Below are 14,987 nucleotides of genomic sequence, written 5' to 3'. Positions count from 1 at the left end.
TAAGTAAAAGAATTTTTTTAATATTGGATGTGTTTCAAAGTACTGAGAAACTGTGTTATTTGAAGAAAATCATTAATAAATAATTTTATGTTCAAAATGAAGATCCTGAATTATTGTTTACACACATATTTTGATTACAGCATAAGAGAAATTTCTTTTCCATAAAACATGATATATATTCATTTAAAAATTTTTTAAATGCTTATTTATTTTTGAGAGACAGAGTGTGAATAGGGAGAGGTAGAGAGAGAGGGAGACACAGACTCTGAAGCAGGCTCCAGGCTCTGAGCTGTCAGCACAGAGCCTGACGTGGGGCTCGAACTCACAAACTGTGGCACTGTGATCTGAGCCAAAATCAGATGCTTAACCAAGTGAGCCACCCAGGTGCCCCTGTATTTACTTTTAAACCCTTGGATTACCTTATATCAGTTTTGTTGTAGTGGAATTATTGTATTCCACTATTATTTGGCTTTTTCAAGTTAGTGTAGATATTAATTTTATTGAGCATCTTTGTGTATCTCTTTATGTACTTGAGCTAGATTCTGTCTTGGGTATATTTTAAAAGTGGAATTGTTGGATTTAGATTGACTGATATTCAAAAATTGCCTTCTAAATTGTTGTATCAATTTATACTTCAGGGAGAATGAAAGTCACCGGTTCCCTCATTCTCACCAGTAGTTTGTTACATTTTAAAGTCCATATCAATATTATGGTGTTGGGGTACCTGGGTGGGTCAGTCAGTTAAGAAGCCGACTTTTGATTTCAGCTCAGGTCATGATCTAACATTTGTGAGAGCGAGCTGTCCATAGATCTTAAGATTCTCTCTTTCCCCTCTGCCTCTTTCCCCCTCCTTGCTTGTGTTCTCTGTCTTTCTCAAAAGAAAAATTTTTTAAAAAGTAGTGTTAAATCATATCCTATTGTTATTTTAATTTTCATATACTAATTATTACTGAGTTGGAACTTTTTTTTAAGTTTACTGATTTTTTTTGAGAGAGAGAGAAGGTGAGCAGGAGAGGGCCAGAGAGAGAAGGAGAGAGAGAATTCCAAGCAGGCTCCATGCCCCCATGGGGGAGCTTGACGAGACACTTGATCCCTTGAACCTTGAGATCATGACCCAAGCCTAAATCAAGAGTCAGCTGTTCAATCTACTGAGCCACCCAGCTGCCCCAAGTTGGAACATTTCTTAAGTTTTTAAAAATTTAGAACTTTATTTCTGTGAAGTTTTTGTTATTTTGCGTATCTTTTATTGGTTTTAAGTATTTTTCTTAATTCTTTAGAAGCTTTGTGCTGAATAGTTGGTTTATGGGATGCAAAACTTTTCATGGGTGGTATCAATTTTCATTTACCTGAAAATCTTTTAATCTTCTTCCTATCCCATTTGGTTAGGTCTGAAGTCTTTTTATTGTAAACTTCTTGTGATGGTTAATGTCAGAAACAAGCCTACTTAGTAATTTAAGTGGTTATGACCAGGGTCTTGAGTCCAAAAGTTTGTTTGAATATAGGCCCTTCATGATCTTGAGTAGTTAATCTCTCTAATTTCTACACAGAAATAATAACTTGGTATAGTAAACTCACACAAACACAAATACTTAATTCAGAGCTCAGAACTGTATCCACAATAAATGGACGCGATAATATTATTGGTACCAATAATAAGAAAACAACATCGGTACTTTCCATTTTATCAAATGCCTTATGCTTTCAGAGTGCTTTTAATTAATAAAATCTGGTTAATCTGAGCATTTTCTAATTCATGTTTTAATAATCCATTGTGATGCTAGTAGAATGGAGTGATTGATTTCTGCAGTTTCCATCCTGGAATGCATATATCTTACTTATGAAATCACTACTCAAAGATTTCATAATTTACACAAAAATCTATATAGCTATTTTTTTATTGGGTAGTCTTGTCTAAGTGTTAGATTTGCATATATTTGTGTAGTTCACTAAATCAAAATGTTCTTTGTGAACTGATATATTAAAATCTCTTTATATGCATTTATAAGAGCATTTATTGATTTAATAAATCAGACACTTGTCAACCAGGCATCAGTGTAAATTGTTGTTTATACATAATGTAAGCATGTTCCTTAGAGTACATCATTCATCCTTCAATTAACATAAATATATGTTTAATCAGTATTTACCTCCCTTGGCCCAAATCCTGCAGGAAAGAAACTTTCTTTGATACATAAAAGTTATAGTTGTTCATTTGATGATTCTCTTAGTATGTTTTTGTATTTTGCAGTGTTTTAAATTTAGATTTTTTAAATACTCATTTCACAGTAATAAATAAATAGACTGAACAGCTAGTTAGAATGCATAACTTTTTCTCAAAAACAAGGCAGCACTTGCTGAAGCTTTGATTAAAATTCTTGATTAAAATTCATCAAAAACCTATCTCTTAATGTCTAAATATAATATTTGAATTATTTTAAGACTTGATCTTTGGAATGTGATCCGAAGAGATATTCCAGGGAGAGCAAGAGTGATTGACTGATTGATTGATTGATTAGAGGACATGTTCTGCTACTTTTCAGGGACCAATAGCCCAGTGTAGACACCATACTACTTGCCAAGATTGTCTTTTGAAAGCAGTCTTTTGACCGCTTCTTTTGGATTTGAATGAGTGGTGGTTTTATCCTGTTTTTCTTTGCTCTTATCTCCTTTTGTTGTCAATGGGGAACTTTCTTAAAATTCTGTGTTCCTTGAAGTAAATGCGTATTTAATTACAAAATCAGGCAGTATGGGGCACCTGGGTGGCTTAGTCGGTTGGGCGTCCGACTTTCGCTTAGGTCATGATCTCGCGGTTCATGGGTTCGAGCCCCGCGTCGGGCTCTATGCTGACTGCCAGCTCAGAGCCTGGAGCCTGTTTCAGATTCTGTGACTCCCTCTCTCTCTGACCCTCCCCTGGTCACGCTGTCTCTCTCTCTCTCTCTCCTAGAAATAAATAAAAACATTAAAAAAATTTTAAAATATAGTAAACATGGATTATAAATTCATACTGCCTGATTTTTTTTTAATAATTTTTTTTAATTTTCATTTATTTCTAGGAGAGAGAGAGAGAGAGACAGCGTGACCAGGGGAGGGTCAGAGAGAGAGGGAGTCACAGAATCTGAAACAGGCTCCAGGCTCTGAGCTGGCAGTCAGCATAGAGCCCGACGCGGGGCTCGAACCCATGAACCGCGAGATCATGACCTAAGCGAAAGTCGGACGCCCAACCGACTAAGCCACCCAGGCTCCCCTACTATATTTTAAAATAATTCATTTTAACTGCTCTTTATGGATTTATCAATTTTAGATAGTTTTTGTTGAATACATGTTGTGTTAGTATTTATCTCTGTTTTATCTTTTTACCCCATAATCTCAATATAGCCATTTCAGAATTTTTGGTTGCATGAATAATCAACATTACATTTACAGTGACTGTATCATTATAACCATATTTTTTTTCCTTCTAAAATTTTTTATTTTTCCTAGAGTTAAAAATTGCCTATGAATTTTTTTCTGCTAGGCTTTGACTATATATCAGTTATTTTTCAAAAAAATTATTTTAGAACATTTGTCATGGCTCTCAGGAATTTTCCCAAATGGCCAAAAACATCAAATAAATTATCAATGACTTATCCCTTCCCACTTCCTGTCTTTTCTTGAGGCCTCCTTTTTTCTTGAATCTGACCTATATTCTCTGTAGGTTTGATATGTTATTTTAGGACATATTCTCTTAGCTGGCAGAGAAAAGTTTTGTGGAAGGTCATTTTCTTGAGTCTGGGCATGTCTAAAATAACTTGATTTGATCCTCATTTTAACTGATAGATTTAGAGGGTATGGAATTCTGGGTTAGAACTCCTTGCTCCTCATAATTTTGAGGATGTTGCTCCATTGTCTTACAGTACCTGTACATTTGAGTAATCAAGTATCTTTCTTCTTGTAGTTTCTTTAGATGTAACCTGTCTTTGTATCTTTCTGGAGGCTTTTCAGAACTTTCTTTATCCAAGTTTATCTAAACTTATCTCAACTTTAAGTTTTTATCTAAGTTTAGGAACTTAACAATGATATGGTTAGGAGTAGACTTTAAAAAAAAACTGTTTGACTTGGGATTCATAGCCAATGTTTTTAGTGTAGAGGCTCCTTTTTTTCTAGGACATTTTCTTGTATTATATTTTTGATAATATTTCTTCACCTCCTTCAACTCCTTTTTTAAATGATCCTGTGTTTTATGTTTTCAACTTTTCCATATCTTTATCTCTTTATTCTGCCATTGTTTCCTCAATTTTATCTTCCAACTCTTTTGTTGAATTTTTAAATGTTTATTTATTTTTGAGAGAGAGGGAGATAGAGCACAGGTCGGGGAGGGGCAGAGAAAGAGGGAAACACAGAATCTGAAGCAGGCTGCAGGCTCTGAGGTGTCAGGACAGAGCCTGACGCAAGGCTCTAACCCACAGACTGTGAGATCATGACCTGAGCTGAAGTTGGAGGCTTAATTTTTGTTGATTTTTAATTGCCAGTGTATTTTTTATTTCCAGGGTTGTTTCTTAACTTTTTATTTTTTTCCTCTTGAAAATACTAAAATATTTTGTTCTTATTTTATGTACAGATCATACTCAGTTTTCAGTGAGATTGCATCCCAACAAACCCATCATAAATTGAAAATATTGTTTGAAGTGCATTTAATGCACCTAACCTGTTGACAATTATTAACTTAGCTTTGCCTACCTTAAGTGTGCTCAGAACACATACATTAGCCTACAGTTGGCCAAAATCATCTAACACAATGCTCTATTTTATAATAAAGTATCTTTTGTAATTTATTGGATACTGCCTGTACTGAAAGTGAAAAACAGAATGAGAACAGATGGTTTTAAGTATTGGTTGTTTACCCTGATGATTGCATGGCTAAACGGGACTTGCAGGCTCACTGTTACTGCCCAGGCATCAGGAGAGAATATCATTCCGCATATGGCTAGCCTGGGAAAAGTTCCACGTTTAAAATTCCAAGTATGGTTTCTACTGAATGCTTATCACTTTTGTACTATTGTAAAGCCAGAATATTGTAAGTAGAACCATTGTAAATCAGGGACTATTTGTACTTAGTATCTGTATTTCTCTGTATCAGCGTATCTCTGTTTTCTCCAGGTTTCCTCTTCTGTTTGCTTTGGTCTCCTACATTCCTATTGGGGGCTTTTCTCAAATGTCTAGTGATCTTTGCCTGTTGACATTTAAGAGCAAGGCATTGGGTAGAATATAGTGATCATATAAGCAAGCATGATGAGGCAACAATAATCAGTGAAACTCCAGCGTGCCGTAGCCACATGGTCGAGAGGACTGTTTCATCTCTGGACTTATCCAGAAAGACTGGTGTCATTAAACCCTTCCACTGTTGCAAAATATAAAAGAAAGGAAAAAATGGAGAGATAGAAAGGCCAAGAGACCAAAAGAGAGAAATGTAGACAGACTGAGAGTCAAAGATGAGTGGGTGGATTGAGAAGGGTTTGGGTACAAGTGTGTATACAGGAGAAGAGGGCTCTGGAGGAGAGAGAGAGAGAGAGAGAGAGAGGTCGAGCGGTCGAGCGGTGTGGAGAATACATGATAATGATAATATATATCCAGGGATGTTTGTGAAATGAACTTAATGACCCATCAGCAGAGACAAGCTATGTGGAGATTTTGGCTAGAAAAAGAATGGCAATGAGGAAAGTCACATTAATAATTTTCTGTAGTTAAATATTTATTGTGTTTTCATTCCATCACATCATTATTCTTAAAATACTCCTTTGTCAGATACTTAAAGGCGATAAAATGAGCACCTGAGGTATAAATTGAATTTTTTCTTTTAAATTTCATGGATCTTTGCTTAGATTCCATCTTCCACTAATTTTTGTCTCTATTTTTGGGATGATTTATGAGGGAATGGTTTCTGGTGCTTTGGTACTTTATAATAGCAATGGTAATAGAGAAGTATTCACATGCTTCTTATTTATATCCTTTTACAAAGAAAATCTATTTAGAAGAATCAGAGATTAGAATGGATTCAACACCTAGTGGTATCCAGATCTCATTGAGTCCTGCTAATTCTCATTTTTGTAACTGCTCTTTTGTTCTGGTAAGAACGTTTATAGAGAAAGATAAGGAACAGCTTGTTTTTGTGTGCTTTTATGTGCTCCTTAATGGTGCACATATTCTTGGATTTCATCTTTTTCAGAATGTCAGTATTTAAGTGTAACAGATTTAGCAGTGTAACTCTGCTATTGACTTTTGAAACAACATAATTTTGTTTTCATGTCTGTAGCCTGCATATTTGATTAAAAATTAGTATAGCCAAGATGTTCTGGTTTGAATAACTTAATGTAGCCTTGGTGTATCCATCTCTATCTCTTACCTTATTTCTATCTATATATTATATATTCTCATACACTTAAACATATGTGTGTGTATAGACTCAAATATATGTATTTGAATGTTTCCTAGCATTAGCATATGTAAGTATATATAGCTACTTTTTAAAAAGTGAATGGTTTCTTGTTATTGATCATCTGTGGAATGGCATGACAGTTCCTTCTTTGGTGAATACAGCTGTATTTATGTATTTATGAATCCTTCTTCCCTTAGCCTACTTCCTTAGAGCTTGGAAATTTGGCCTATAATAGAGCTAACTTTCTTGACACCATTTGTTTCTCACGCTTTGAACATTATTTTCTATTAGACGTCGATTCCTACCTTTCTCCGTGCAAAGAGAAATCCAGTTTTGTTCACAAAATCACCCTAAGTGAAAATGAGTGAAAAGCAAATTAGTTTAATCCAGTCATGCACCTTGTTCCTCTTGCCCACCTTCCCCTTTCTCCCCATCCTGATTGATTCAGGGCTGGCTGTAGGATGCACATCTGGACTCTAAAAGGAGTTTGTTGGAAGTGACTCCCATACTCTTAAGAAGGAAACACCCAGGAAGCCTTTAGACCTTCTCATGTCTGGGTGTAATGTTGGGACTGCAGCAATTACCTTGTGGGTCACACAGGAAGTTAACCCAAAGGTGAAACTTGGTATATCCTAAGAGAGAAAAGATGGAAAGAACTTGACTCCTTGATGACATTGTTGAGCTGCTGAATTAAACAATTAAACAATGGTGGAGCCCCTCAGTCTTAACGCCCTATCCCCAAACCTATACTCCAGCATACATTTCTATACTTTTTAAATGTACAATAATCAAGGTCTTATTTTTAAAGTCAGTTCGGTTTGGACTTTTGACATTTGCAGCCTGATGCATCATGGGTGAAACATATTACTGCTCTACCTTTTATTTCTGTTTTCTGTAGTGATTATTAATAGACCTGCTAACCATCTTTTAGTTTTAAAAACAGTGGAGTAAATGATAACCAGGTTATTTATCTAGCATCATTGCAATAATGATAAACCTTTGGAGAAATAAAAATCTACAGGGTTTTTCTGCAAAATTGATTTATCTGCTTTCTGAAGGATCTTATTACTTCTTCTGTCTCTGACAAATATATATGTTACAATATGATTTTCTTCTTTATCAATATGAAGTTGTATTAATCTTCACTTTGTGCAAGATAGTTTGAAGTAGACTACAAAATTGAATGACAAAAACTAAGTTATGTTATGCCCAAAACAATAAGAACAAACAGTGCATGCTGACCTTTGGCTGTTGGTTACCATTTTGTAGACTTATCCCTGAGCTGTACATTTAGAAATAGATATTTGGCCTTTCTATGAAAGCAAAGAACTTTTGGAAAAGGTTTTCTGTTTTTCCACAGTGAATATATACTGATTTGTGAAGCATGTATAAAACAACAAAATATTCATGTTTTTCATTCTCTGATTATTGTTGATTGCAGAAACAAAATAAACAGGGACATTTTGGAATCTATTCAACCTCATATTGATTTTATGTTAATATATGGAGATATTTTAAGAAGCATACAAAATGGTCGCAAGTCATTAAATATTCTTGGCAAAACAACCTACCAGGTTTTTAAATTACTGCAGTTTGTTATGTCTTCACTCATTCATTCAGTAAGCCCTGAGGACCAGGCTGTACAGGCCACCCCGAGTATGGAGAAGTCCCAGGCCTCCAGACATTCACACATCAAAGGCCAGATAAAGAGGCAGATGTTACAGTACACTCTAATGCTACAAGTGACAGTGCGGACAAGTTATAGGGAGCTATGGAAGCATAAGGGATGGTGACCAAATACAGAGTTGGAGAAGAAGGAAAGTATTTATACTGGTGTAAGGAATATTTAAAACAGGAAAGTGTGAGGCACAAAAAGCGTTTCTAAAATTCTAATGTTAATATTGGACTTGATGTTTATCATGTTTTTATGTTCATGGCATGAGATTTATGTAATAAACTCAGTGCAGTCATATCATAGTAATAACAACAGCTAAAATTTGCCCCAGTATTTATCAGTAGTTAAAAGCGTGGGGATGGGATTTTGAATCCCCCTTCTTTTTTTTTAAATTGTTTTTTTTAATGTTTATTTTTTTTTGAGAGAGAGAGAGAATGTGTGTGTGCGTGCACAGGAAAGGGCCAGAGAGGGAGACACAGAAGCTGAAGCTGAAGCAGGCTCAAGGCTCTGAGCTGTCAGCACAGAGCCCGACACAGGGCTCGAACCCATGAATCGTGAGATCATGACCTGAATGGAAGTCAGACACTTAACCAGCTGAGCCACCCAGGTGCCCCGTGAATCCCCGTCTGTAAGATGCGCACTGTGTGACTTTCAGGCAGAGGAATTGTGCTGTTTCTCAGTATGTGCTGTGTTTCTCAGCATGTCATAGGGCTGTTGTGAGGTTGTAATGAGTTAAATCTCTAAGGAATTAAGAAAAGTGCTTGGCATATCTTGAGTGCTCAATAAACTTTAACTATTATTGCTATTATTGAGATAATCTCACTTAATCTTTTCAATCATCTGACAAGGTAATGTGGTCAGCAGAATAATGACTACTGCACGTCCGCATCCTAATCCTTGGGCCAATGAATATGTTACCTTACATGATACAAAGTCTTTTGCCAAAGTGATTAGATCAAGATTTTGCTATGGGGAGATTATCCTGGATGACCATAGTGAGCCTAGGGTAATTACAAGGATCCTTATAAGAGTCAAGAGAGTCAGAGTAGCAGATGTAATAAAGGCAGTAGAGGGGGTGAATCCGGGGTTTGGAGACGCTGGGCTGTTTACTATGAAGATGGAGGAAAACACCATGAGCCAAGGAGCGTAGGCAGCCTCTGGAAGCTGGAAGCCCAGAGACCTAATTTTCCCCTCAAACCCCTGGAGGGAACGTGACCCTGCTGACAACCTTATTTAGGCTTGGTCACACTCATTTTGGTATTATGTCATCCGGGACTACAAGATAATAATAAATTTGTGTTTAGGCCACTGAATTTGTGGAAATATGTTATGGCAGCAGTAGAAAACAAACACAGATTTTTACAAATGAGGAAATGAGCTCTGGGAAGTGAAGTTTCTGGCAGGGTTCCTGGAGGCTCCGGGGTGTGAGCAGGGCTTGAAGGCGGCTAAGCCTCCCCATTCACGTAGTCACCAGGGAAGGATCTGGGCCTAGGGTTGTGTGTAGCCTGTGGCCGGCTGGTTTTACGTCCTTCCGGCTTACTGTGCCTGAAGTCCTGAACCTCTCGAGTGCCTTAAGGCCTCTCTTCTCAGTGAGGTGCATTCTTACAGGGTGCCCACCACTTAGCTCTTCCACCCTCCTGATTTACTTCACATTTTTCTGGCCCCTTCACTTTCTTTCAGAAGTGTTGGAAATTTTCTTGCCACCGATGGCTCTTCTTTTCTTCCTGTTCTTGAGAATTTATGTCCCCTCCCCCCTACTTCCTTTGTGCTCGTTTTGGTACAGGCTTATCAGGAAACCGAAATCAGTGGTCAGCCAGCCACAGTCCGCCCGAGCAGCATATTAATTTTTGACCTGTGGTAGGGCCTCGTCTCCCTTCAGTGCCCTCAATTCATGCAAACAGTAGCGCGAATTCAGCCAAGACGAGCGCAGCCAAACAGTGTCTCACGCGGTCTTGATGAAAGCACCCGCAGAGTTTGTTCTCTCTAGTAATCTTTCCACACAACCTTTTCTTATTCAAGTATAATTAACTCCATATAATCTTCATGGTGGAGCAGTAGGTAGGAGAGAAAATGTTCCTTACACATCCTGCCAAAATAGTCATAAGGGATACATTTCATAATTTTGGGCAAATATTAATGACCTCTCTTATGTTTTTATGTATTTTCTAGGAATTTACTCATACTTTCACAAACTCTTCTCTCTCTCTATTTTGGGGGAGGAACGGTAATTGCAGTGCATACCTCTTTTGGTGTGTGTATATCCGTCCGTGTCCTCATATTCATAAAGACCTTTTCTGAAAATGAAATAATTGCAAATAAAGATGACCAAAATTGGTCACCTACACAAGGAAAAGACAAAATGATGAATCAAGATTTTTATATGTTTCTTTTTCAGACCACCATGTTACTTGCAATAGTAACAAGAGGAACAAGTGAATAAGAATTAAGAGAATATTTTAAAAAGCTAGTATTTAAATTTAAACACACAGCATGTTTATCTCTTAACTTATATTAGCAAATTCCTGGGCCGCACGTGAGTGGAAATTGTAGCCGTTAGGTCTTCCCAGGACACATAGGTCCAAGGTTGGCTTCTCAGGCTTGTGTAATGTCCGAGACCAATTCAAGTTTTTGGTTTTTTTTTTTTCATCTGCTCTTGAAAGCTGAACACTATATTACATCTTTATTGTAAGGTTTTGGTTCCCAGCTTTCTTCCTGTAATTCCATCCCTCTTTAACTCCCTCTTGTGAAAATCTGGAGGAGAGAAACTGACATTGTAGCAAGAATATCAAATTTGTTATGCCTTACTAAAATGACTAATCCTTTCCTAATCTTTGCCGTGCTTCGAAATGGCTATATATGAGACTCTTGGGTTTCCACATGGAGACCAAGAATTGTCAAATTGGAGCCTTTTGTGAAGAAAGGAGGAAGCCCTTATTCCTCATGTTAGACTTCTGTGACATAACAAAGGAAGAGCGCTTGATGATGTTGCACAGACCTTTCTAAGTGAGATATTATTTAATATGACTACTAATTTAATTGTTGTCAATACTATGTGTGTCATGATTTTTTACTTGCTCATCAAAGAGCCTCTGCAATACTAGGATTCTCAAATTAAAAGAATTTGGTAAAATGTTCAGTTCCTTGCTACTAGTGAATGTAAGGTATGTTTGAATAAATATATTGCAAGTTTATGGTACATTTTTATTACCTTTATTGGTTCATTCGGCAAACAGCAATTGCATACACTCTGCTTATCAGCCACTGTCCTCAGTGCTGTGTTAACAGCAGTGAACAATGCAAAGTAGACAGGAGTAAGATCATGTTAGGCATTTCAAGGAATTTGATTTTTATCCTGACTACAAGGGAGGCCATTGGAGAGTTTTAAGCAAGAAAGTTAATGTAATTTGTGAATTGTAAATGACTTATATAATTTATAAACAGATCACTTTGGCCTCTTTGCACACAACAGGTAATTTGAGAGGAGCAAAGAGCGTATTAGTTGGAAGGTGGGATGGAGGCCTTACTGTAGTTCAGGGGAAAGATGATGGTAGCTTGCCTTTGGGTTAAAGAAGAGGAAGTGCAGAGCAATAGATAGCTTCCAAAAGTGGTGTTGGCCGTGGGGCTGAGTGAGGGAAGGAAAGGAATAATCATGATTGCCTAGTGTTTGGCCTGAACAAGTATTTAGGTGGTAAAGATAGAAAAGTCTGGGAAGGAGCAGGTTTGGGAAGTAAGGTAGGGAATCAACAGCTAGGTTAGATAGGAAATTAGATTTTTACTCTGGAGTTTTAGGTGTGAAGTCACAGCAGGAAGAATGGACTTGGGATTGTTGAAATAGATGTGATATTGAAAGCCCAGGAACAGATGATGTAACATTTATGCAGATACAGAAGACATTGCAGAACTGAACCCTGGCACATTCCATAATTTAGAGGTCAAGGAAGATGATGGATTCAGCAATGGAAACTAAAAGAAGGAGCAGAGACATAGAAACCAAGATAGAGCATGGTGTCATGGAAGCCAAGGAGGAAAGTGTTGCCAGGAGGGGAACATTTTTGACTTTCCAGTGCTAAGGAGAGTTCAGCTGTGATACAAGTGATCATTTGACTTGGAGTCAAGGAGGTCGTTGATTATGTTAACAAAACTGATAGTAGCTCAGAAAAATTACAGTAGATTATACTAGAGTATGTTTGGATGCTGATGGAAATTATTCAAGAGGTAAGGAGAATTTGATGATGGCAGACAGGCTAATTTCACACATGAGGTTGTCAAGAAATTGAGAGTATTATTATTGAGAAATTATACAGTTGTGACCAATGGAAATTAATTTTAACATCTGGGAGTTTGACCATTGTAAGAACTTTGGTGAAACTTAATGGATTTTTGCATACTAAATTTTGATAGTGATACACAGATGAATTTACCTTAATTACTTTTTTCTCCCAAAGAAGTAATGTTGTATAATGTCTTCTTTTTTTTAAAAAAAGATAAAAGCTCTTTAAAAAATTTTTTTAAATGTTTATTCATTTTTGAGAGAGAGAGAGAAATAGAGCATGAGTGGGAAAGGGGCAGAGAGAGAGAGAGAAGGAGACACAAAATCTGAAGCAGGCTTCAGGCTCTGAGCTGTCAGCACAGGGCCCGATGCGGGGCTTAAACCCACAAACCGCGAGATCATGAACTGAGCTGAAGTCGGACGCTTAACTGACTGAGCCACCCAGGCGCCCTTATGTCTTTTTGATTAAAAAAAAAGAAAGAAACACATATTATTGAATAAATAGGAAATGCTTTGAAAACCATGGAGAAAGCTTATATATTATTTTAATCTCTAAAGTATGCCAACAGGACTTTGGACAGAGAATATTGTCAGTATTTTGGTCCTTTGTTGTAGATTTTAAGAAAAATCATATTAAAATGTGTATCCTTTTCCCTTTCAGGAGTTCAGTAGTTTAAAGATAAAGAGGGGAATTTTAAAAATAATTACTTTAACAGTGTCCCCAGAGAAAGAAAACCCCTTGGGAACAAAACATGCAGGTACATCCTCAGAAATGATTTCATCAAAGAAAGTCAGAGTCTACTGTAGATCAGTTTCATATGCCAGTACCTAAAACTTTTAAGAGACTTAACCTGTAGTGTCTTAATTTTTTTTTAAGTTTATTTATTTTGAGAGAAAGGGAGAGAGAGTGAGTGTGTGTGCACATTTGAATGGGGGAGGGGCAGAAAGAGAGAGGGAAAGAGAATCCCAAGCAGACTCTGTGCTGTCAGTGCGGAGACCTACCTGGGGCTCAGTCACATGAACCATGAGATCATGACCTGAGCTGAAGTTAGACACTTAACCAGCTGAGCCACCCCGGCATCCCCTATAGTGTCTTATCAGGTATAAGTGTTATAAACTATAAAATCGTCAGGCAAATTATTTGAAAATATTAGACATATTTCTATACTCGTTATGAATCCCATCAACAGAAATGTATTATCATTAATGGAGAACCTTTCAAAAGTAGTATGTTTAGGAAATAGTCCTTTTTATTGCTCCAAAAATGTACTTTGCATTGCTTACATTATAAGAGATACTAAGCTAACTCAGGCAGTAGTTTTGCATTCAGTAGAGATCTAGGCCATGTGTCAATGGAATTTATGTGTTTTGGGCCCTGCTTACCCCTCTTGCTTTCAATTACTCAGGCTCCAGGGTCTTCATGTAGCAATTTGGCTGCAGCTAACAAAAAGCCCATGATACCAATGGCTTAAATGAGAAGTTTTTTTCCTTCTCATGTATGTCTTTCAGAGCTGATCTGCTCTGGGACTCAGTCCCTTCCAGCTCATCTCTTCCTTATGGTGCAAGGTAGTCCCCCTGTTCCTGACAACAGGGAAGAATGGAGAAAGACAGCCGCAAAGATACATTTACCAGGTGCCTCTTACAGGAGGGTCAGATACTTGTGTGTATACCATATTGACCAGCATGTGATCATATCATAATTCCTGTTCCGGGAGAAACTGGAGCACAGAGTCTTGATTTGAGGCAGGCCTGTTCCAAGCTCCACATCAGATTTCTTCTATATAAAAGGGTCTGAAGAAATATTGGGGTCAAAAAGGCATACCCTGACACCACAAAGGTCTGTATTTCGATGAAATAGACCATGCTTTTGAGACCATCTTTCTTTTTTCCCTTCCCCTCACCCTAGCTCTTTGACGTGGATCTTTGATATTGAGAAAATTGTTTTCCTTCCTCCTAGCTGAGCTGTGCGAGGCTGCAAGTCTTACTGGGTTACTGGGCAGAATACGGCTAGATAATGGTTCTCTCAGGAGCCCATAGCCCGGTGCCCTTTTGCTGTGCACAGTTTGCACAGTGATACGTGGCCTCCCTGTTTCCTTGCTCTAACATCTCTTCTGTGTCCTCAGTGTCTTGCGGGGGAAGAGCAGTCTAATGATCTAACAGAGCAATTCACATGAGGTAAAAATAATTGGTGCTTTACCTCCTGCAGGGGTTATATATGAAATATTCTTGAGTTGGAATAAAACTCTCCCGGTCCTTTAATATCCCTGTGTGCAAAACTTTTCAGTAGCAGTTTCCTTGCTCTTAAGAGAAGTCTGTCTCTTTTGTTAGCAAAAATGGGTTCCTCCTGTGTTACAGAAAACATGTCATTTACACACCAGTGGGGGCAGGAGGCATAACTGTTTTGTTTTGGTTTTTTTTGGTAGAGTTAGCTTTGGTCAAGCAGCCATACCCTGATAGATGATTTCTTGAAATATGAAAATCGGCCCACTCTTTAAGAAGCATTAAGCTAATTGTGGTTTATGTTACAGTCCTTGCATTCAGTAATTTATTTCAGAGTATGTCTGAGAAATGACTTTTTTTTTTTTTTCAAATAGTCTCTATGCCCAATGTGGGGCTTGACCCCCAAATCA

The 14,987-nt window shown here is 37.4% G+C and overlaps 1 protein-coding gene across 1 annotated transcript in view; it reads left to right on the top strand.

Annotated features, from left to right (window-relative positions):
- PARP8 (poly(ADP-ribose) polymerase family member 8) overlaps positions 1-14,987 on the top strand; it is a 169,267-nt gene that overhangs the window by 45,265 nt on the left and 109,015 nt on the right. The gene's annotated exons all lie outside the window — the stretch shown is intronic.

This window comes from Crocuta crocuta, unplaced genomic scaffold, assembly GCF_008692635.1.
Source record: "Crocuta crocuta isolate KB4526 unplaced genomic scaffold, BGI_CrCroc_1.0 scaffold409, whole genome shotgun sequence".
In the NCBI taxonomy this organism is placed as follows: Eukaryota; Metazoa; Chordata; class Mammalia; order Carnivora; family Hyaenidae; genus Crocuta; species Crocuta crocuta.
This window is presented reverse-complemented; position numbering and strand designations above follow the sequence as displayed.